This window comes from Danio aesculapii, chromosome 4 (assembly GCF_903798145.1).
Source record: "Danio aesculapii chromosome 4, fDanAes4.1, whole genome shotgun sequence".
NCBI lineage: Eukaryota > Metazoa > Chordata > Actinopteri > Cypriniformes > Danionidae > Danio > Danio aesculapii.
The window spans coordinates 30,048,567-30,070,146 of NC_079438.1; the positions used below are offsets into that span (position 1 = coordinate 30,048,567).

At 43.5% G+C, this 21,580-nt stretch overlaps 17 non-coding genes across 17 annotated transcripts; 8 read left to right on the top strand and 9 right to left on the bottom strand.

The window, feature by feature from the left end:
* Positions 1-541: 541 nt before the first annotated feature.
* On the bottom strand, positions 542-623 carry trnas-uga (transfer RNA serine (anticodon UGA)). The gene has a single exon. It is a non-coding gene; the product is annotated as a tRNA-Ser (tRNA).
* Positions 624-1,087: 464 nt separating this feature from the next.
* Positions 1,088-1,169, bottom strand: trnas-aga (transfer RNA serine (anticodon AGA)). Its single transcript has one exon. It is a non-coding gene; the product is annotated as a tRNA-Ser (tRNA).
* A 284-nt stretch (positions 1,170-1,453) lies between these two features.
* trnak-uuu (transfer RNA lysine (anticodon UUU)) lies at positions 1,454-1,526 on the bottom strand. Its single transcript has one exon. It is a non-coding gene; the product is annotated as a tRNA-Lys (tRNA).
* A 602-nt stretch (positions 1,527-2,128) lies between these two features.
* Positions 2,129-2,209, bottom strand: trnas-uga (transfer RNA serine (anticodon UGA)). Its single transcript has one exon. It is a non-coding gene; the product is annotated as a tRNA-Ser (tRNA).
* Positions 2,210-2,337: 128 nt separating this feature from the next.
* On the bottom strand, positions 2,338-2,409 carry trnah-gug (transfer RNA histidin (anticodon GUG)). The gene has a single exon. It is a non-coding gene; the product is annotated as a tRNA-His (tRNA).
* Positions 2,410-3,033: 624 nt separating this feature from the next.
* Positions 3,034-3,106, bottom strand: trnak-uuu (transfer RNA lysine (anticodon UUU)). The gene has a single exon. It is a non-coding gene; the product is annotated as a tRNA-Lys (tRNA).
* A 10,080-nt stretch (positions 3,107-13,186) lies between these two features.
* Positions 13,187-13,258, bottom strand: trnah-gug (transfer RNA histidin (anticodon GUG)). Its single transcript has one exon. It is a non-coding gene; the product is annotated as a tRNA-His (tRNA).
* A 264-nt stretch (positions 13,259-13,522) lies between these two features.
* On the bottom strand, positions 13,523-13,604 carry trnas-aga (transfer RNA serine (anticodon AGA)). The gene has a single exon. It is a non-coding gene; the product is annotated as a tRNA-Ser (tRNA).
* Positions 13,605-13,888: 284 nt separating this feature from the next.
* Positions 13,889-13,961, bottom strand: trnak-uuu (transfer RNA lysine (anticodon UUU)). Its single transcript has one exon. It is a non-coding gene; the product is annotated as a tRNA-Lys (tRNA).
* A 4,105-nt stretch (positions 13,962-18,066) lies between these two features.
* Positions 18,067-18,140, top strand: trnai-aau (transfer RNA isoleucine (anticodon AAU)). Its single transcript has one exon. It is a non-coding gene; the product is annotated as a tRNA-Ile (tRNA).
* An 88-nt stretch (positions 18,141-18,228) lies between these two features.
* Positions 18,229-18,301, top strand: trnaf-gaa (transfer RNA phenylalanine (anticodon GAA)). The gene has a single exon. It is a non-coding gene; the product is annotated as a tRNA-Phe (tRNA).
* A 761-nt stretch (positions 18,302-19,062) lies between these two features.
* Positions 19,063-19,134, top strand: trnaq-uug (transfer RNA glutamine (anticodon UUG)). Its single transcript has one exon. It is a non-coding gene; the product is annotated as a tRNA-Gln (tRNA).
* Positions 19,135-19,243: 109 nt separating this feature from the next.
* On the top strand, positions 19,244-19,317 carry trnai-aau (transfer RNA isoleucine (anticodon AAU)). Its single transcript has one exon. It is a non-coding gene; the product is annotated as a tRNA-Ile (tRNA).
* Positions 19,318-19,405: 88 nt separating this feature from the next.
* trnaf-gaa (transfer RNA phenylalanine (anticodon GAA)) lies at positions 19,406-19,478 on the top strand. Its single transcript has one exon. It is a non-coding gene; the product is annotated as a tRNA-Phe (tRNA).
* Positions 19,479-20,239: 761 nt separating this feature from the next.
* Positions 20,240-20,311, top strand: trnaq-uug (transfer RNA glutamine (anticodon UUG)). The gene has a single exon. It is a non-coding gene; the product is annotated as a tRNA-Gln (tRNA).
* Positions 20,312-20,420: 109 nt separating this feature from the next.
* trnai-aau (transfer RNA isoleucine (anticodon AAU)) lies at positions 20,421-20,494 on the top strand. The gene has a single exon. It is a non-coding gene; the product is annotated as a tRNA-Ile (tRNA).
* Positions 20,495-20,573: 79 nt separating this feature from the next.
* On the top strand, positions 20,574-20,646 carry trnaf-gaa (transfer RNA phenylalanine (anticodon GAA)). The gene has a single exon. It is a non-coding gene; the product is annotated as a tRNA-Phe (tRNA).
* The last annotated feature ends 934 nt before the right edge of the window (positions 20,647-21,580 follow it).

Consider the following 21,580-nt stretch of genomic DNA (forward strand, 5'->3'; position numbering starts at 1 on the left):
ACAACACTTTCTCATCACAGCACAGACCTGCGTCCTCTTAAAAAAAACAGATGCAGGCGTCCTCAGGAAACGGCGTTTCAGAGCTGTGCCATGCCACTGCTGAGCTGCACCGTGAAAGACCTTGAAGTCATTAGGTGTTACCAAAGCCATGGTCCAAAAGCATGGCCAAAAGCACATTTCGCCTGGGCCTTTTGGAACTGTGCTAGCATCAGTCTTGAAAAGAGCTGTGCATAAAGCAACTCTCCAGAAGCAGATAGAGTGGGGAAAATGTGCCTCAAAGGGACAGCCAAAAAGGACGGGGCGACTTGGAAAAAAAACTATCAAATCCCAATCTTGATGAGCCGTACAAGATGTTGCTATCGATTTATTGAACGTTTCTCTAGGCAACATCAGAGTGTAGGGACTACAAAAAAACTAAATTGCGACTAGTCGCTGGACTTGAATTATTCAATATGGGATTAAACACGCAGGCCCGCAACCAAACGTCGCAAAAGCCACAGTTCCTCTCACAGAGAGAAAAAGCAAAAGCAGCTGGCTGTTCCGTAGTCGGCAGGGTTCGAACCTGCGCGGGGAGACCCCAATGGATTTCAAGTCCATCGCCTTAACCTCTCGGCCACGACTACGCATGGTGGCAGCACGTTGACTTTTTCTGCTGAATGTGGGCAACATTGAACGCAGCACAGTTGGGGCATAAATGGCCTGAGGTTGTAAAAAGCAGCACAAGCATTGCTCGCAGTTAACAGGAACACGCTTCCGTGACCCGGATTCGAACTGGGGTTGCTGCGGCCACAACACAGAGTACTGACCACTATACGATCACGGCACACCGCTCGCTCACCGATAAGTTCTGCAGCTGCCTGGACACTAAGGGACTCTGGTTTGTGACCATGATTCAAACTGGGATTTCTCTGGCCACAACACAGAGTACGGATGACTGTACGGTCGCGGCAAACCACTGTCGCTCACCCACAGCTGCCTGGTCACTAAGTGACAGGGGCTTGTTTGTGAGTTGCAGAGGAGGATTCCAATTACGTATAGGAGGCTTGAAAGAAAAGAGAACAACAACATAAGTGGACGTGCAAAACAACGTAGTCGGCAGGATTCGAACCTGCGCGGGGAAACCCCAATGGATTTCTAGTCCATCGCCTTAACCACTCGGCCACGACTACAGACGTCTGCTTTCTCTCTCCTGCTGAGGTGGCAACCAAGCACAGGGTCAACAGGGGTAGAGGAAGGTGCACTAGCTCTAGTGCAACTTTTCCGTACAATCTCTGGGAAGCAGGGACAGCATAGCTCTCTAATCTAACAAACTCAGCTAACTTCATGGGCACTCTTTCCACACAAGCTGATGATCTGAATTCAGAGCAACGTGCTCTCGCAGGCCACACCACAATGGACAGCCACCAAGTGATATGAAAAGAACAACGAGGTCTCTGACAAACAGACAGGCCTTCGCCCGAACAGGGACTTGAACCCAGGACCCTCAGATTAAAAGTCTGATGCTCTACCGACTGAGCTACCCGGGCTCCTATCTGCCGAGGCACCTGTTTGCGGAGTTGGACCTCTGCAAGCCCCTTGCCGGCTAACAACACTTTCTCATCACAGCACAGACCTGCGTCCTCTTAAAAAGACCAGATGCAGGCGTCCTCCAGGAAACGGCGTTTCAGAGCTGTGCCATGCCACTGCTGAGCTGCACCGTGAAAGACCTTGAAGTCATTAGGTGTTACCAAAGCCATGGTCCAAAAGCATGGCCAAAAGCACATTTCGCCTGGGCCTTTTGGAACTGTGCTAGCATCAGTCTTGAAAAGAGCTGTGCATAAAGCAACTCTCCAGAAGCAGATGGAGTGGGGAAAATGTGCCACAAAGGGACAGCCAAAACGGACTGGGCGACTTGGAAAAAAAACTATCAAATCCCAATCTTATGAGCAGTACAAGATGTTGCTGTCGATTTATTGAACGTTTCTCTAGGCAACATCAGAGTGTAGGGACTACAAAAAAAAGCTAAATTGCGACTAGTCGCTGGACTTGAATTATTCAATATGGGATTAAACACGCAGGCCCGCAACCAAATGTCGCAAAAGCCACAGTTCCTCTCACAGAGAGAAAAAGCAAAAGCAGCTGGCTGTTCCGTAGTCGGCAGGGTTCGAACCTGCCAGGGAGACCCCAATGGATTTCAAGTCCATCGCCTTAACCTCTCGGCCACGACTACGCATGGTGGAAGCACGTTGACTTTTTCTGCTGAATGTGGGCAACATTGAACGCAGCACAGTTGGGGCATAAATGGCCTGAGGTTGTAAAAAGCAGCACAAGCATTGCTCGCAGTTAACAGGAACACGCTGCCGTGACCCGGATTCGAACCGGGGTTGCTGCGGCCACAACACAGAGCACTGACCACTATACGATCACGGCACACCGCTCGCTCACCGATAAGCTCTGCAGCTGCCTGGACACTAAGGGACACTGGTTTGTGACCGTGATTCAAACTGGGATTTCTTTGGCCACAACACAGAGTACGGATGACTGTACGGTCGCGGCAAACCACTGTCGCTCACCCACAGCTGCCTGGTCACTAAGTGACAGGGGCTTGTTTGTGAGTTGCAGAGGAGGATTCCAATTACGTATAGGAGGCTTGAAAGAAAAGAGAACAACAACATAAGTGGACGTGCAAAACAACATAGTCGGCAGGATTCAAACCTGCGCGGGGAAACCCCAATGGATTTCTAGTCCATCGCCTTAACCACTCAGCCACGACTACAGACGTCTGCTTTCTCTCTCCTGCTGAGGTGGCAACCAAGCACAGGGTCAACAGGGGTAGAGGAAGGTGCACTAGCGCAACTTTTCCGTACAATCTCTGGGAAGCAGGGACAGCATATCTCTCTAATCTAACAAACTCAGCTAACTTCATGGGCACTCTTTCCACACAAGCTGATGATCTGAATTCAGAGCAACGTGCTCTCGCAGGCCACACCACAATGGACAGCCACCAAGTGATATGAAAAGAACAACGAGGTCTCTGACAAACAGACAGGCCTTCGCCCGAACAGGGACTTGAACCCTGGACCCTCAGAATAAAAGTCTGATGCTCTACCTACTGAGCTATCCGGGCTCCTGTCTGCCGAGGCACCTGTTTGCGGAGTTGGACCTCTGCAAGCCTCTTGCCGGCTAACAACACTTTCTCATCACAGCACAGACCTGCGTCCTCTTAAAAAAACCAGATGCAGGCGTCCTCCAGGAAACGGCGTTTCAGAGCTGTGCCATGCCACTGCTGAGCTGCACCGTGAAAGACCTTGAAGTCATTAGGTGTTACCAAAGCCATGGTCCAAAAGCATGGCCAAAAGCACATTTCGGCTGGGCCTTTTGGAACTGTGCTAGCATCAGTCTTGAAAAGAGCTGTGCATAAAGCAACTCTCCAGAAGCAGATGGAGTGGGGAAAATGTGCCACAAAGGGACAGCCAAAACGGACTGGGCGACTTGGAAAAAAAACTATCAAATCCCAATCTTATGAGCAGTACAAGATGTTGCTGTCGATTTATTGAACGTTTCTCTAGGCAACATCAGAGTGTAGGGACTACAAAAAAAAGCTAAATTGCGACTAGTCGCTGGACTTGAATTATTATGGTGGCTTGAAAAGCCAGCATATTGTTATCTATCTTAAACTTATTATTATTATGGTGGCTTGAAAAGCCAGCATACTGTTATCCTATTTAAACTTATTATTATTTTTTTTTTTATTATTCTTCTTCTGAGACTAAATTTCTAACTCTATCTTCTCCTAGAGCTTTCAAGCTATGACCACCAAACTCGCACCAGACCTCCGAACTATTCGGACTCGGATTGCTATATCTCCTCAGACTGATCCGACTTTCGGTTTTCCGAAAAATGTCCCGGGACCACCGGAAAAATCCCATAGACTTAACATGGGATCAAACTTTGTGACCTCATAACTCTGCATCAGAATGTCACACAGACTTCTAACTGGGCTCATTTAACTCAGACTATCAAACTGCCAATGACTGATGAGCTTTAAACTTTCTAGCCACGCCCTAGCAACCACTTTTGGACCCTAGAAACTGTCCCATAGACTTCCATTGCAAATTATGCTCATTGACTTTACATTGGATCAAACTTTGTGAGCTCAGAACTCTGCATCAGACTGTCATACAGACTTATGGCTGAGCTCATTTAACTCAGTCTAGCCAGCAGCCAATCACTGATGGCCTTTTAACTTTCTAGCCACACCCTAACAACCAGATACTGCACCCTAGCAACTGTTCCATAGACTGCCATTATAGAGGCCCAGATTGATATCATCATGCTGCAGTGTTATAGAGACATGGGGGTTGTTTTTAACTGTTCATACTGGCAAGAAGCTTTGATACATCATCAGTCTAAGCTGTCAATCAACTCCATAGCAACAAAACAGACTAACCTAGCAACGATATAAAAGCAGCTATATCTCAGTATCAGAACATCGTAGAGAAGCGGGGGTTGGCTTATTTGACTCATGCTAGCACACCATAAATCCTGTATGGTTCACATGCTAGCAATGACTAGCAACATGCTAATTCATGCTGGAATCATGCTAGTAACATGGTAATTCATGCTAGAATCATGCTAGTAACATGGTAATTCATGCTAGAATCATGCTAGTAACATGCTAATTCATGCTAGAATCATGCTAGTAACATGCTAATTCATGCTAGAATCATGCTAGTAACATGCTAATTCATGCTAGAATCATGATAGTAACATGCTAATTTATGCTAGAATCTTGCTAGTAACATGCTAATTCATGCTAGAATCTTGCTAGAATCTTGCTAGTAACATGCTAATTCATGCTAGAATCTTGGTAGTAACATGCTAACTCATGCTAGAATCTTGCTAGTAACATGCTAATTCATCCTAGAATCATGCTAGTAACATGCTAATTCATGCTAGAATCATGGTAGTAACATGGTTATTCATGCTAGTAACATGCTAATTCATGCTAGAATCATGCTAGTAACATGCTAATTCATGCTAGAATCATGCTAGTAACATGTTAATTCATGCTAGAATCATGCTAGTAACATGCTAATTCATGCTAGAATCATGCTAACAACATGCTAATTCAAGCTAGAAACATGCTAGTAACATGCTAATTCATGCTAGAATCATGCTAGTAACATGCTAATTCATGCTAGAAACATGCTAGTAACATGCTAATTCATGCTAGAATCATGCTAGTAACATACTAATTCATGCTAGTAACATGCTAATTCATGCTAGAATCATGCTAGTAACATGGTAATTCATGCTAGAATCATGCTAGTAACATGCTAATTCATGCTAGAATCATGATAGTAACATGCTAATTCATGCTAGAATCATGCTAGTAACATGCTAATTCATGCTAGAATCATGCTAGTAACATGCTAATTCATGCTAGAATCATGCTAGTAACATGCTAATTCATGCTAGAATCATGCTAGTAACATGCTAATTCATGCTAGAAACATGCTAGTAACATGCTAATTCATACTAGAATCATGCTAGTAACATGCTAATTCATGCTAGAATCATGCTAGTAACATGCTAATTCATGCTAGAATCATGCTAGTAACATGCTAATTCATGCTAGAATCATGCTAGTAACATGCTAGTTCATGCTAGAATCATGCTAATAACATGCTAGTTCATGCTAGAATCATGCTAGTAACAGGCTAGTTCATGCTAGAAACATGCTAATTCATGCTAGTAACATGCTAATTCATGCTAGAATCATGCTAATAACATACTAATTCATGCTAGAATCATGCTTATCGTTCTATCTATCTATCTATCTATCTATCTATCTATCTATCTATCTATCTATCTATCTATCTATCTATCTATCTATCTATCTATCTATCTATCTATCTATCTATCTATCTATCTTTTCATACTTTTTAAAACTACTTTAAACTAAATAAACTATTACTAACAGACTTTCACAAGCCAGCCTCAAAGTTTGTTCTCAAACTTTAATAATCTAGTTAGGCTGGCTTGTCAAAGCCAACCTACTGTTCTTCTATTTAAACTTATTATTATTATTATGGTGGCTTGAAAAGCCAGCATATTGTTATCTATCTTAAACTTATTATTATTCTTCTTCTTCTTCTTCTTCTGAGACTAATTTCTAAGTGTATCTCCTCCTAGGCCTTTCAAGCTACATACTTCAAACTTTCGTCAAACCTTCAAACTGGTCTGACTCGGGTTGCTATATCTTTTCTAACTGATCCGACCTTGGGTTTTCCGAAAAACGACCCAGAAAAATCCCAAAAGTCCCATTGACTTAACATTGGGTCAAACTTTGTGAGCTCATAACTCTGCATCAGACTGTCCTACAGACTTCTAACTGGACTCATTTAACTCAGTCTAGCCAGCAGCCAATAACTGATGACTTTTTAACTTACTAGCCACTCCCTAGCAACCATTTACAGCACCCTAGCAACTGTCCCATAGACTTCCATTGTAAAAGACTCCCATTTACTTAACATTGGATCAACCTTTGTGAGCTCATAACTCTGCATCAGACTGTCCTACAGACTAGAGTCTGGCCTCATTCAACTCAGTCTAGCCAGCAGCCAATCACTGATTACCTTTAAACTTACTAGCCACTCCCTAGCAACCAATTTCAGCACCCTAGCAACTGTCCCAGAGACTGTGACTAGCTATTCTAACACACGCTAACAGTTTTAACATCCTACTGACATGCTAATCTTGCTAGAAAGGTGCTAGCAACACGATAGTGACATGCTAGTCATGCTAGTAACATGCTAATTCATGCTAGAATCATGCTAACAACATGCTAATTAATGCTAGAAACAAGCTGACTCATGCTAGAATCATGCTAGTAACATGCTAGTTACATGCTAATTAATGCTAGAATCATGCTAGTTACATGCTAATTCATGCTAGAAACATGCTAATTCATGCTAGAATCATGCTAACAACATGCTAATTCATGCTAGAAACATGCTAATAACATGCTAATTCATGCTAGAAACATGCTAGTAACATGCTAGAATAATGCTAGTAACATGCTAATTCATGCTAGAATCATGCTAATAACATGCTAATTCATGCTAGAATAATGCTAGTAACATGCTAATTCATGCTAGAATCATGCTAATAACATGCTAATTCATGCTAGAATCATGCTAGTAACATGCTAATTCATGCTAGAAACATGCTAGTAACATGCTAATTCATGCTAGAATCATGCTAGTAACATGCTAATCCATGCTAGAATCATGCTAGTAACATGCTAATTCATGCTAGAATCATGCTAGTAGCATGCTAATTCATGCTAGAATCATGCTAGTAACATGCTAATTCATGCTAGAAACATGCTAGTAACATGCTAATTCATGCTAGAATCATGCTAGTAACATGCTAATTCATGCTAGAATCATGCTAATAACATGCTAATTCATGCTAGAAACATGCTAATTCATGCTAGAATCATGCTAATAACATGCTAATTCATGCTAGAAACATGCTAGTAACATGCTAATTAATGCTAGAAACATGCTAGTAACATGCTAATTCATGCTAGAATCATGCTAGTAACATGCTAATTCATGCTAGAAACGTGCTAGTAACATGCTAATTCATGCTAGAATCATGCTAGTAACATGCTAATTCATGCTAGAATCATGCTAATAACATGCTAATTCATGCTAGAAACATGCTAGTAACATGCTAATTCATGCTATAATCATGCTAGTTACATGCTAATCCATGCTAGAATCATGCTAGTTACATGCTAATTCATGCTAGAATCATGCTAGTAACATGCTAATTCATGCTAGAATCATGCTAGTTACATGCTAATTCATGCTAGAATCATGCTAATAACATGCTAATTCATGCTAGAATCATGCTAGTAACATGCTAATTCATGCTAGAATCATGCTAGTAACATGCTAATTCATGCTAGAAACATGCTAATTCATGCTCGAATCATGCTAGTAACATGCTAATTCATGCTAGAATCATGCTAATAACATGCTAATTCATGCTAGAATCATGCTAATAACATGCTAAATCATGCTAGAAACATGCTAGAAACATGCTAGTAACATGCTAGTAACATGCTAATTCGTGCTAGAAACATGCTAGTAACATGCTAATTCATGCTAGAATCATGCTAGTAACATGCTAATTCATGCTAGAATCAAGCTAATAACATGCTAATTCATGCTAGAAACATGCTAATTCATGCTAGAATCATGCTAATAACATGCTAGTAACATGCTAATTCATGCTAGAAACATGCTAGTAACATGCTAATTCATGCTAGAATCATGCTAGTAACATGCTAATTCATGCTAGAAACATGCTAGTAACATGCTAACTCATGCTAGAAACATGCTAGTAACATGCTAGAATCATGCTAATAACATGCTAATTCATGCTAGAAACATGCTAATTCATGCTAGAATCATGCTAATAACATGCTAATTCATGCTAGAAACATGCTAGTAACATGCTAATTAATGCTAGAAACATGCTAGTAACATGCTAATTCATGCTAGAATCATGCTAGTAACATGCTAATTCATGCTAGAAACATGCTAGTAACATGCTAATTCATGCTAGAATCATGCTAGTAACATGCTAATTCATGCTAGAATCATGCTAATAACATGCTAATTCATGCTAGAAACATGCTAGTAACATGCTAATTCATGCTATAATCATGCTAGTTACATGCTAATCCATGCTAGAATCATGCTAGTTACATGCTAATTCATGCTAGAATCATGCTAGTAACATGCTAATTCATGCTAGAATCATGCTAGTTACATGCTAATTCATGCTAGAATCATGCTAATAACATGCTAATTCATGCTAGAATCATGCTAGTAACATGCTAATTCATGCTAGAATCATGCTAGTAACATGCTAATTCATGCTAGAAACATGCTAATTCATGCTCGAATCATGCTAGTAACATGCTAATTCATGCTAGAATCATGCTAATAACATGCTAATTCATGCTAGAAACATGCTAATTAATGCTAGAATCATGCTAATAACATGCTAAATCATGCTAGAAACATGCTAGTAACATGCTAATTCGTGCTAGAAACATGCTAGTAACATGCTAATTCATGCTAGAATCATGCTAGTAACATGCTAATTCATGCTAGAATCATGCTAATAACATGCTAATTCATGCTAGAAACATGCTAATTCATGCTAGAATCATGCTAATAACATGCTAGTAACATGCTAATTCATGCTAGAAACATGCTAGTAACATGCTAATTCATGCTAGAATCATGCTAGTAACATGCTAATTCATGCTAGAAACATGCTAGTAACATGCTAGAATCATGCTAATTCATGCTAGAAACATGCTAGTAACATGCTAATTCATGCTAGAATCATGCTAGTTACATGCTAATTTATGTTAGAATCATGCTAGTTACTTGCTAATTCACGCTAGTAACATGCTAATTCAGACTCGGCTTTTCAAGCCACCATAAAGTTTGTCCTCAAACTTTAATATCTAGTTATTTTTATTATTCTTCTTCTGAGACTAAAATTCTAAACGCATCTCCTCCTAGAGCTTTCGAGCTATGACCACCAAACTCACACCAGACCTCCAAACTGGTCTGACTCGGTATGCTATATCTTTTCTGACTGATCCGACTTTCGGTTTTCCGAAAAACGTCCCGGGACCACCGGAAAAATCCCATAGCCTTAACATTGGACCAAACTTTGTGAGCTCATAACTCTGCATCAGACTGTCACACAGACTTCTAGGTGGGCTTATTTAACTCAGACAACCTAACTGCCAATCACTGATGAGCTTTTAAGTTTCTGGCCACGCCCTAGCAACCACTTTTGGACCCTAGAAACTGTCCCATAGACTTCTATTCAAAAGACTCTCATTGACTTAACATTGAATCAAACTCTGTGAGCTCATAACTCTGCATCAGACTGTCATACAGACTAATGACTGAGCTCATTTAACTGAGACTACCAAACTGCCAATCACCGATGAGCTTTTAACTTTCTAGCCACACCCTAACTACCAGATACTGCACCCTAGCAACAACTGTCCCACAGACTTCCATTGCAAAAGACTGTCATTGACTTAACATTAGATCAAACTTTGTGACCTCATAGCTTTCCACCAGACTTTCATACTTATGGATGAGCTTTAACTATCTATCTATCTATCTATCTATCTATCTATCTATCTATCTATCTATCTATCTATCTATCTATCTATCTATCTATCTATCTATCTATCTATCTATCTACCTATCTATCTATCTATCTATCTATCTATCTATCTATCTATCTATCTATCTATCTATCAACTGTTTTTATCTATCTATCTATCTATCTATCTATCTATCTATCTATCTATCTATCTATCTATCTATCTATCTATCTATCTATCTATCTATCTATCTATCTATCTATCTATCTTCAAACTGTTTTTATCTATCTATCTATCTATCTATCTATCTATCTATCTATCTATCTATCTATCTATCTATCTATCTATCTATCTATCTATCTATCTATCTATCTATCTATCTATCTATCTATCTATCTTTAAACTGTTTTTATCTATCTATCTATCTATCTATCTATCTATCTATCTATCTATCTATCTATCTATCTATCTATCTATCTATCTATCTATCTATCTATCTATCTATCTATCTATCCATCCATTCTTTTTTTAAACTATAACCAAGGCTTTGTCAAGCCAGCCTCAAAGTTTGTCTCGACGAACTTTAATAATCTAGTTATTCTTCTTCTTCTTCTGAGACTAATTTCTAAGTGTATCTCCTCCTAGGCCTTTCAAGCTACATACTTCAAACTTTCGTCAAACCTTCGAACTGGTCTGACTCGGGTTGCTATATCTTTTCTAACTGATCCGACCTTGGGTTTTCCGAAAAACGACCCAGAAAAATCCCAAAAGTCCCATTGACTTAACATTGGGTCAAACTTTGTGAGCTCATAACTCTGCATCAGACTGTCCTACAGACTTCTAACTGGACTCATTTAACTCAGTCTAGCCAGCAGCCAATAACTGATGACTTTTTAACTTACTAGCCACTCCCTAGCAACCACTTACAGCACCCTAGCAACTGTCCCATAGACTTCCATTGTAAAAGACTCCCATTTACTTAACATTGGATCAACCTTTGTGAGCTCATAACTCTGCATCAGACTGTCCTACAGACTAGAGTCTGGCCTCATTCAACTCAGTCTAGCCAGCAGCCAATCACTGATTACCTTTAAACTTACTAGCCACTCCCTAGCAACCACTTACAGCACCCTAGCAACTGTCCCAGAGACTGTGACTAGCTATTCTAACACACGCTAACAGTTTTAACATCCTACTGACATGCTAATCTTGCTAGAAAGGTGCTAGCAACACGATAGTGACATGCTAGTCATGCTAGTAACATGCTAATTCATGCTAGAATCATGCTAACAACATGCTAATTCATGCTAGAAACAAGCTGATTCATGCTAGAATCATGCTAGTAACATGCTAGTTAATGGTAGAATCATGCTAGTTACATGCTAATTCATGCTAGAAACATGCTAATTCATGCTAGAATCATGCTAACAACATGCTAATTCATGCTAGAAACATGCTAGTAACATGCTAATTCATGATAGAAACATGCTAGTAACATGCTAGAATCATGCTAGTAACATGCTAATTCATGCTAGAAACATGCTAGTAACATGCTAATTCATGCTAGAATCATGCTAGTAACATGCTAATTCATGCTAGAATCATGCTAGTAACATGCTAATCCATGCTAGAATCATGCTAGTAACATGCTAATTCATGCTAGTAACATGCTAATTCATGCTAGAATCATGCTAATAACTTGCTAATTCATGCTAGAATCATGCTAGTAACACGCTAATTTATGCTAGAATCATGCTAATAACATGCTAATTCATGCTAGAATCATGCTAGTAACGTGCTAATTCATGCTAGAATCATGTTAGTAACATGCTAATTCATGCTAGAATCATGCTAATAACATGCTAATTCATGCTAGAATCATGCTAGTAACACGCTAATTCATGCTAGAATCATGCTAATAACATGCTAATTCATGCTAGAATCATGCTAGTAACATGCTAATTCATGCTAGAGTCATGGTAGTAACATGCTTATTCATGCTAGAAACATGCTAGTAACATGCTAATTCATGCTAGAATCATGCTAGTAACATGCTAATTCATGCTAGAATCATGCTAATAACATGCTAATTCATGCTAGAAACATGCTAATTCATGCTAGAATCATGCTATTAACATGCTAATTCATGCTAGAGACATGCTAGTAACATGCCAATTAATGCTAGAAACATGCTAGTAACATGCTAATTCATGCTAGAATCATGCTAGTAACATGCTAATTCATGCTAGAAACATGCTAGTAACATGCTAATTCATGCTACAATCATGCTAGTAACATGCTAATTCATGCTAGAATCATGCTAGTAACATGCTAATTCATGCTAGAAACATGCTAGTAACATGCTAATTCATGCTAGTAACATGCTAATTCATGCTAGAATCATGCTAGTAACATGCTAATTCATGCTAGAAACATGCTAGTAACATGCTAACTCATGCTAGAAACATGCTAGTAACATGCTAATTCATGCTAGAATCATGCTAATTCATGCTAGAAACATGCTAGTAACATGCTAATTCATGCTAGAATCATGCTAGTTACATGCTAATTTATGTTAGAATCATGCTAGTTACTTGCTAATTCATGCTAGTAACATGCTAATTCAGACTCGGCTTTTCAAGCCACCATAAAGTTTGTCCTCAAACTTTAATATCTAGTTCAATATGGGATTAAACACGCAGGCCCGCAACCAAATGTCGCAAAAGCCACAGTTCCTCTCACAGAGAGAAAAAGCAAAAGCAGCTGGCTGTTCCGTAGTCGGCAGGGTTCGAACATGCCAGGGAGACCCCAATGGATTTCAAGTCCATCGCCTTAACCTCTCGGCCACGACTACGCATGGTGGAAGCACGTTGACTTTTTCTGCTGAATGTGGGCAACATTGAACGCAGCACAGTTGGGGCATAAATGGCCTGAGGTTGTAAAAAGCAGCACAAGCATTGCTCGCAGTTAACAGGAACACGCTGCCGTGACCCGGATTCGAACCGGGGTTGCTGCGGCCACAACACAGAGTACTGACCACTATACGATCACGGCACACCGCTCGCTCACCGATAAGCTCTGCAGCTGCCTGGACACTAAGGGACACTGGTTTGTGACCGTGATTCAAACTGGGATTTCTTTGGCCACAACACAGAGTACGGATGACTGTACGGTCGCGGCAAACCACTGTCGCTCACCCACAGCTGCCTGGTCACTAAGTGACAGGGGCTTGTTTGTGAGTTGCAGAGGAGGATTCCAATTACGTATAGGAGGCTTGAAAGAAAAGAGAACAACAACAGAAGTGGACGTGCAAAACAACGTAGTCGGCAGGATTCAAACCTGCGCGGGGAAACCCCAATGGATTTCTAGTCCATCGCCTTAACCACTCAGCCACGACTACAGACGTCTGCTTTCTCTCTCCTGCTGAGGTGGCAACCAAGCACAGGGTCAACAGGGGTAGAGGAAGGTGCACTAGCTCTAGTGCAACTTTTCCGTACAATCTCTGGGAAGCAGGGACAGCATAGCTCTCTAATCTAACAAACTCAGCTAACTTCATGGGCACTCTTTCCACACAAGCTGATGATCTGAATTCAGAGCAACGTGCTCTCGCAGGCCACACCACAATGGACAGCCACCAAGTGATATGAAAAGAACAAAGAGGTCTCTGACAAACAGACAGGCCTTCGCCCAAACAGGGACTTGAACCCTGGACCCTCAGATTAAAAGTCTGATGCTCTACCGACTGAGCTATCCGGGCTCCTGTCTGTGGAAGCACCTGTTTGCGGAGTTGGCCCTCTGCAAGCCCCTTGCCATAGCTTAGTGGAACCTTTTAGGTTAATCTCAAGAAGGTTTTCACAGCTACCGTGTTTCATCCACCAAACATTGCTCCCAAATTAAAGTGAGACCTTCAAAGACTACCCAGATGGGACTTGAACCAACAATCCCAAGCCCCGGAGGTTGATGCCTTATCCCTTAGGCCACTGGGCCATTTCGCCAATCATTTGTCATGGATCTTTTGTTTGCCTTCAACAAGATGCCAACGCATAGAAAACTGCACTGTAGGATCTCGATGCCAGTTTGCATTCAATGGTTCTCGCGTATGGTGTGACTGGTCTTGAGTTTCAAATTCCAGACAAGGCCACTCTCATTAACTTGAAATCACAACCTTTCTACAGCTATTTCCTTGTTTGCATTTCATCATCATCCACCTAACATGAGACCATTAGTTGAGATCTCCATTACCAAAGCTTAGCGGAACCATTTAGGATTGTAACGTGACAGTGAGATTCAAGCAAGATTGGATGAATCTTATTTGAAGTGTGCAGCAAGTCTGAGAATTCGAAGCTAACTATTGTCCTCAGATCACCACCTAGCAACACCTTAGCAACCGCCTAGCAACCACCTAGCAACACCTTAGCAACGACCTAGCAACACCTTAGCAGCTGCCTAGCAACCACCTAGCAACACCTTACCAACCACCTAGCAACACCTTTGAAAACGCCTAGCAACCACCTAGCATATCCTTAGCAGCCACCTAGCAACACCTTAGCAACAGCCTAGCAACCACCTAGCAACACCTCAGCAACCGCCTAGCAACCACCTAGCAACACCTTAGCAACCGCCTAGCAACCACCTAGCAACACCTCAGCAACCGCCTAGCAACCACCTAGCAACACCTTAGCAACAGCCTAGCAACAACTTAGCAACACCCTAGCAACCACCTAGCAACACCTTAGCAACCGCCTAGCAACACCTTAGAAACCGCATAGCAACTGCCTAGCAACCACCTAGCAACACCTTAGCAACCGCCTAGCAACCACCTAGCGACACCTTAGCAACCACCTAGCAACACCATAGCAGCCGCCTAGCAACCACCTAGCATTACCTTAGCAACCACCTAGCAACACCTTAGCAACCACCTAGCAACACCTTAGCAACCGCCTAGCAACACCTTAGCAACCGCCAAGCAACCACCTAGCAACACCTTAGCAACCGCCTAGCAACCACCTAGCAACACCTTAGCAACCACCTACCAACACCTTAGCAACCGCCCAGCAACCACCTAGCAACACCTTAGCAACCGCCTAGCAACACCTTAGCAACCGCCTAGCAACACCTTAGCAACCGCCTAGCAACCACCTAGCAACACCTTAGCAGCCGCCTAGCAACCACCTAGCAACACCTTACCAACCACCTAGCAACACCTTTGAAAACGCCTAGCAACCACCTAGCATATCCTTAGCAACCACCTAGCAACACCTTAGCAACAGCCTAGCAACCACCTAGCAACACCTCAGCAACCGCCTAGCAACCACCTAGCAACACCTTAGCAACCGCCTAGCAACCACCTAGCAACACCTCAGCAACCGCCTAGCAACCACCTAGCAACACCTTAGCAACAGCCTAGCAACAACTTAGCAACACCCTAGCAACCACCTAGCAACACCTTAGCAACCGCCTAGCAACACCTTAGCAACCGCCTAGCAACCACCTAGCGACACCTTAGCAACCACCTAGCAACACCATAGCAGCCGCCTAGCAACCACCTAGCATTACCTTAGCAACCACCTAGCAACACCTTAGCAACCGCCTAGCAACCACCTAGCAACACCTTAGCAACCGCCTAGCAACCACCTAGCAACACCTTAGCAACCACCTAGCAACAACTTAGCAACCGCCTAGCAACACCTTAGCAACTGCATAGCAACCACCTAGCAACACCTTAGCAAACACATAGCAACCACCCAGCAACCACCTAGCAACACCTTAGCAACCTTCTAGCAACCACCTAGCAACACCTCAGCAACCGCCTAGCAACCACCTAGCAACACCTTAGCAACCACCTAGCAACAGCTTAGCAACACCTTAGCAACCACCTAGCAACACCTTAGCAACCGCCTAGCAACGACCTAGCAACACCTTAGCAACCGCCTAGCAACCACCTAGCAACACCTCAGCAACCACCTAGCAACACCTTAGCAACCACCTAGCAACACCTTAGCAACCACCTAGCAACACCCTAGCAACCACCTAGCAACACCTTAGCAACACCTTAGCAACCGCCTAGCAACATCTTAGCAACCACCTAGCAACACCCTAGCAACCATCTAACAACACCTTAGCAACACCTTAGCAACCGCCTAGCAACATCTTAGCAACCACCTAGCAACACCTAACCCTAACCCTAACCCTAACACCTTAGCAACCGCCTAGCAACCACTAAGCAACACCTTATTAACCGCCTAGCAACCACCTAGCAACACCTTAGCAACCACCTAGCAACAACTTAGCAACCGCCTAGCAACACCTTAGCAACTGCATAGCAACCACCTAGCAACACCTTAGCAACCACGTAGCAACCACCCAGCAACACCTTAGCAACCGCCTAGCAACCACCTAGCAACCACCTAGCAACACCTTAGCAACCGCCTAGCAACCACCTAGCAACACCTCAGCAACCGCCTAGCAACCACCTAGCAACACCTTAGCAACCACCTAGCAACAGCCTAGCAACACCTTAGCAACCGCCTAGCAACACCTTTGTAACCGCCTAGAAACCACCTAGCAACACCTTAGCAACTGCATAGCAACCACCTAGCAACACCTTAGCAACCACATAGCAACCACCCAGCAACACCTTAGCAACCGCCTAGCAACCACCTAGCAACACCTCAGCAACCGCCTAGCAACCACCTAGCAACACCTTAGCAACCACCTAGCAACAACTTAGCAACCGCCTAGCAACACCTTAGCAACTGCATAGCAACCACCTAGCAACACCTTAGCAACCACGTAGCAACCACCCAGCAACACCTTAGCAACCGCCTAGCAACCACCTAGCAACCACCTAGCAACACCTTAGCAACCGCCTAGCAACCACCTAGCAACACCTCAGCAACCGCCTAGCAACCACCTAGTAACACCTTAGCAACCACCTAGCAACAGCCTAGCAACACCTTAGCAACCGCCTAGCAACACCTTTGTAACCGCCTAGAAACCACCTAGCAACACCTTAGCAACTGCATAGCAACCACCTAGCAACACCTTAGCAACCACATAGCAACCACCCAGCAACACCTTAGCAACCGCCTAGCAACCACCTAGCAACACCTCAGCAACCGCCTAGCAACCACCTAGCAACACCTTAGCAACAGCCTAGCAACCACCTAGCAACACCTCAGCAACCGCCTAGCAACCACCTAGCAACACCTTAGCAACCGCCTAGCAACCACCTAGCAACACCTCAGCAACCGCCTAGCAACCATCTAGCAACACCTTAGCAACAGCCTAGCAACAACTTAGCAACACCCTAGCAACCACCTAGCAACACCTTAGCAACCGCCTAGCAACACCTTAGAAACCGCATAGCAACCACCTAGCAACTGCCTAGCAACCACCTAGCAACACCTTAGCAACCACCTAGCAAAAACTTAGCAACCGCCTAGCAACACCTTAGCAACTGCATAGCAACCACCTAGCAACACCTTAGCAACCACATAGCAACCACCCAGCAACACCTTAGCAACCGCCTAGCAACCACCTAGCAACACCTTAGCAACCGCCTAGCAACCACCTAGCAACACCTCAGCAACCGCCTAGCAACCAATTAGCAACACCTTAGCAACCACCTAACAACAGCCTAGCAACACCTTAGCAACCGCCTAGCAACACCTTAGCAACTGCATAGCAACCACCTAGCAACACCTTAGCAACCACCTAGCAACACCTTAGCAACCGCCTAGCAACCACCTAGCAACACCTTAGCAACCGCCTAGCAACCACCTAGAAACACCTTAGCAACCGCCTAGCAACCACTTAGAATGACACTAACTCTGGGTTTTCCAGCACACTGGTAAGAACACGGCCGGTTAGCTCAGTTGGTTAGAGCGTGGTGCTAATAACGCCAAGGTCGTGGGTTCGATACCCGTACTGGCCAAATTTTTACTCTCTTATGCCTCAGATGCACTTAAGGGCTCAGCTTGGTCTCACAGACATCCCTGCTGCAGGAAAGCTGTGTCATGGCAGCCGAAATAGCTCAGTTGGGAGAGCGTTAGAATGAAGATCTAAAGGTCCCTGGTTCAATCCCGGGTTTCGGCAAAGCAATGTTGTTGTTCTGTTTTGGGCACAGGGTCAGTTGAATGAAAGTCACCCAAAAAGCCTAGCCGCTTCACCCTTAAGTCCACCTGCTTCCATTTGACCAAAACGCTATCTTTCTCCCAGGTGTCACATCGCTTCTGGTGATGATTCCTATGGGCTAATCGACAGCACTCTGCTATATATTTAGTGCTTTGATTTCCCACTGCGGACGCGCCATTGAATAAAAGAAAACTGTGACTTGATAGGGCTTCTGAAGGATTGCAATGATTAGTACTGCACAGAACCGGCAAAGCTGACGTAAGGAAATTCGCTCTAAACCCTCCAGGTGCAACCAGCTTTGCAATAAAAGCCAGTGTGAAAGGCATGAATACACAAGTGGAGAATGCGGGCATCGATCCCGCTACCTCTCACATGCTAAGCGAGCGCTCTACCATTTGAGCTAATTCCCCTTTTCACAAGCCAAATTGAACATTTTAGACGAGGTCAAAAAAGAAAAAATAAGATCACATCTGTTCTGTGGTGGCTTCTTTGCCCTGCCTGCCATTTAGTCGTCAAATTGCCTAGAATAGCGTGCTTTTCTTTTGAAGGCCCTGCCTAGTCCTGCTCCAGTAAATGTGTGAGGAGCCCTGCATGCCGAATGACGAGTTACTCAGAAATCAATGCACATTGGCCTTGCCTTGGATGGACCTTCTGCTACTTTCCTGCAAGGCCATTTTTTTAATTCATCATCTTCATGTCGGGCAGCAGCTCTTTATCATTAAGGTTCCATGGTGTAATGGTTAGCACTCTGGACTTTGAATCCAGTGATCCGAGTTCAAATCTCGGTGGGACCTGTTTTTATTTTGCCAGCAGCGCACAAAAAAAGTTAAAATAGCATCCTGTTCCCTTGAAGGCCAAAGAATGACACTAACTCTGGGTTTTCCAGCACACTGGTAAGAAAACGGCCGGTTAGCTCAGTTGGTTAGAGCGTGGTGCTAATAACGCCAAGGTCGTGGGTTCGATACCCGTACTGACCAAATTTTTACTCTCTTATGCCTCAGATGCACTTAAGGGCTCAGCTTGGTCTCACAGACATCCCTGCTGCAGGAAAGCTGTGTCATGGCAGCCGAAATAGCTCAGTTGGGAGAGCATTAGACTGAAGATCTAAAGGTCCCTGGTTCAATCCCGGGTTTCGGCAAAACAATGTTGTTGTTCTGTTTTGGGCACAGGGTCAGTTGAATGAAAGTCACCCAAAAAGCCTAGCCGCTTCACCCTTAAGTCCACCTGCTTCCATTTGACCAAAACGCTATCTTTCTCCCAGGTGTCACATCGCTTCTGGTGATGATTCCTATGGCCTAATCGACAGCACTCTGCTATATATTTAGTGCTTTGATTTCCCACTGCGGACGCGCCATTGAATAAAAGAAAACTGTGACTTGATAGGGCTTCTGAAGGATTGCAATGATTAGTACTGCACAGAACCGGCAAAGCTGACGTAAGGAAATTCGCTCTAAACCCTCCAGGTGCAACCAGCTTTGCAATAAAAGCCAGTGTGAAAGGCATGAATACACAAGTGGAGAATGCGGGCATCGATCCCGCTACCTCTCACATGCTAAGCGAGCGCTCTACCATTTGAGCTAATTCCCCTTTTCACAAGCCAAATTGAACATTTTAGACGTGGTCAAAAAAGAAAAAATAAGATCACATCTGTTCTGTGGTGGCTTCTTTGCCCTGCCTTCCATTTAGTCGTCAAATTGCCTAGAATAGCGTGCTTTTCTTTTGAAGGCCCTACCTAGTCCTGCTCCAGTAAATGTGTGAGGAGCCCTGCATGCCGAATGACGAGTTACTCAGAAATCAATGCACATTGGCCTTGCCTTGGATGGACCTTCTGCTACTTTCCTGCAAGGCCATTTTTTTAATTCATCATCTTCATGTCGGGCAGCAGCTCTATATCATTAAGGTTCCATGGTGTAATGGTTAGCACTCTGGACTTTGAATCCAGTGATCCGAGTTCAAATCTCGGTGGCACCTGTTTTTATTTTGCCAGCAGCGCACAAAAAAAGTTAAAATAGCATCCTGTTCCCTTGAAGGCCAAAGAATGACACTAACTCTGGGTTTTCCAGCACACTGGTAAGAAAACGGCTGGTTAGCTCAGTTGGTTAGAGCGTGGTGCTAATAACGCCAAGGTCGCGGGTTCGATACCCGTACTGGCCAAATTGTTACTCTCAGATGCACTTAAGGGCTCAGCTTGGTCTCACAGACATCCCTGCTGCAGGAAAGCTGTGTCATGGCAGCCGAAATAGCTCAGTTGGGAGAGCGTTAGACTGAAGATCTAAAGGTCCCTGGTTCAATCCCGGGTTTCGGCAAAGCAATGTTGTTGTTCTGTTTTGGGCACAGGGTCAGTTGAATGAAAGTCACCCAAAAAGCCTGGCCGCTTCACCCTTAAGTCCACCTGCTTCCATTTGACCAAAACGCTATCTTTCTCCCAGGTGTCACATCGCTTCTGGTGATGATTCCTATGGCCTAATCGACAGCACTCTGCTATATATTTAGTGCTTTGATTTCCCACTGCGGACGCTCCATCGAATAAAAGAAAACTGTGACTTGATAGGGCTTCTGAAGGATTGCAATGATTAGTACTATACAGAACCGGCAAAGCTGACGTAAGGAAATTCGCTCTAAACCCTCCAGGTGCAACCAGCTTTGCAATAAAAGCCAGTGTGAAAGGCATGAAAACAGAAGTGGATAATGCGGGCATCGATCCAGCTACCTCTCTCATGCATGCTAAGCGACCGTTCTACCATTTAAGCTAATTCCGCTTTTCACAGTCAAAATTGAACATTTTAGACGTGGTCGAAAAAGAAAAAATAATATCACATCTGTTCTGTGGTGGCTTCTTTGCCCTGCCTGCCATTTAGTCGTCAAATTGCCTAGAATGGCGTGCTTTTCTTTTGAAGGCCCTACCTAGTAATGCTCCAGTAAATGTGTGAGGAGCCCTGCATGCCGAATGACGAGTTACTCAGAAATCAATGCACATTGGCCTTGCCTTGGATGGACCTTCCGCTACTTTCCTGCAAGGCCAGTTTTTTAATTCATCATCTTCATCTCGGGCAGCAGCTCTACACCATCTTGAGGTTCCATAATGTAATGGATAGCACTCTGCATCCAGCGATCTAAATTCAAATCTAGATGGGACCTGTTTTTTTTTTGCCAGCACTGCACAAAAAAGCTAAAATAGCATTCTATTCCCTTGAAGGCCAGAGAATAACAGTTACTATGGGTTTTCTAGGACCCTCAAGT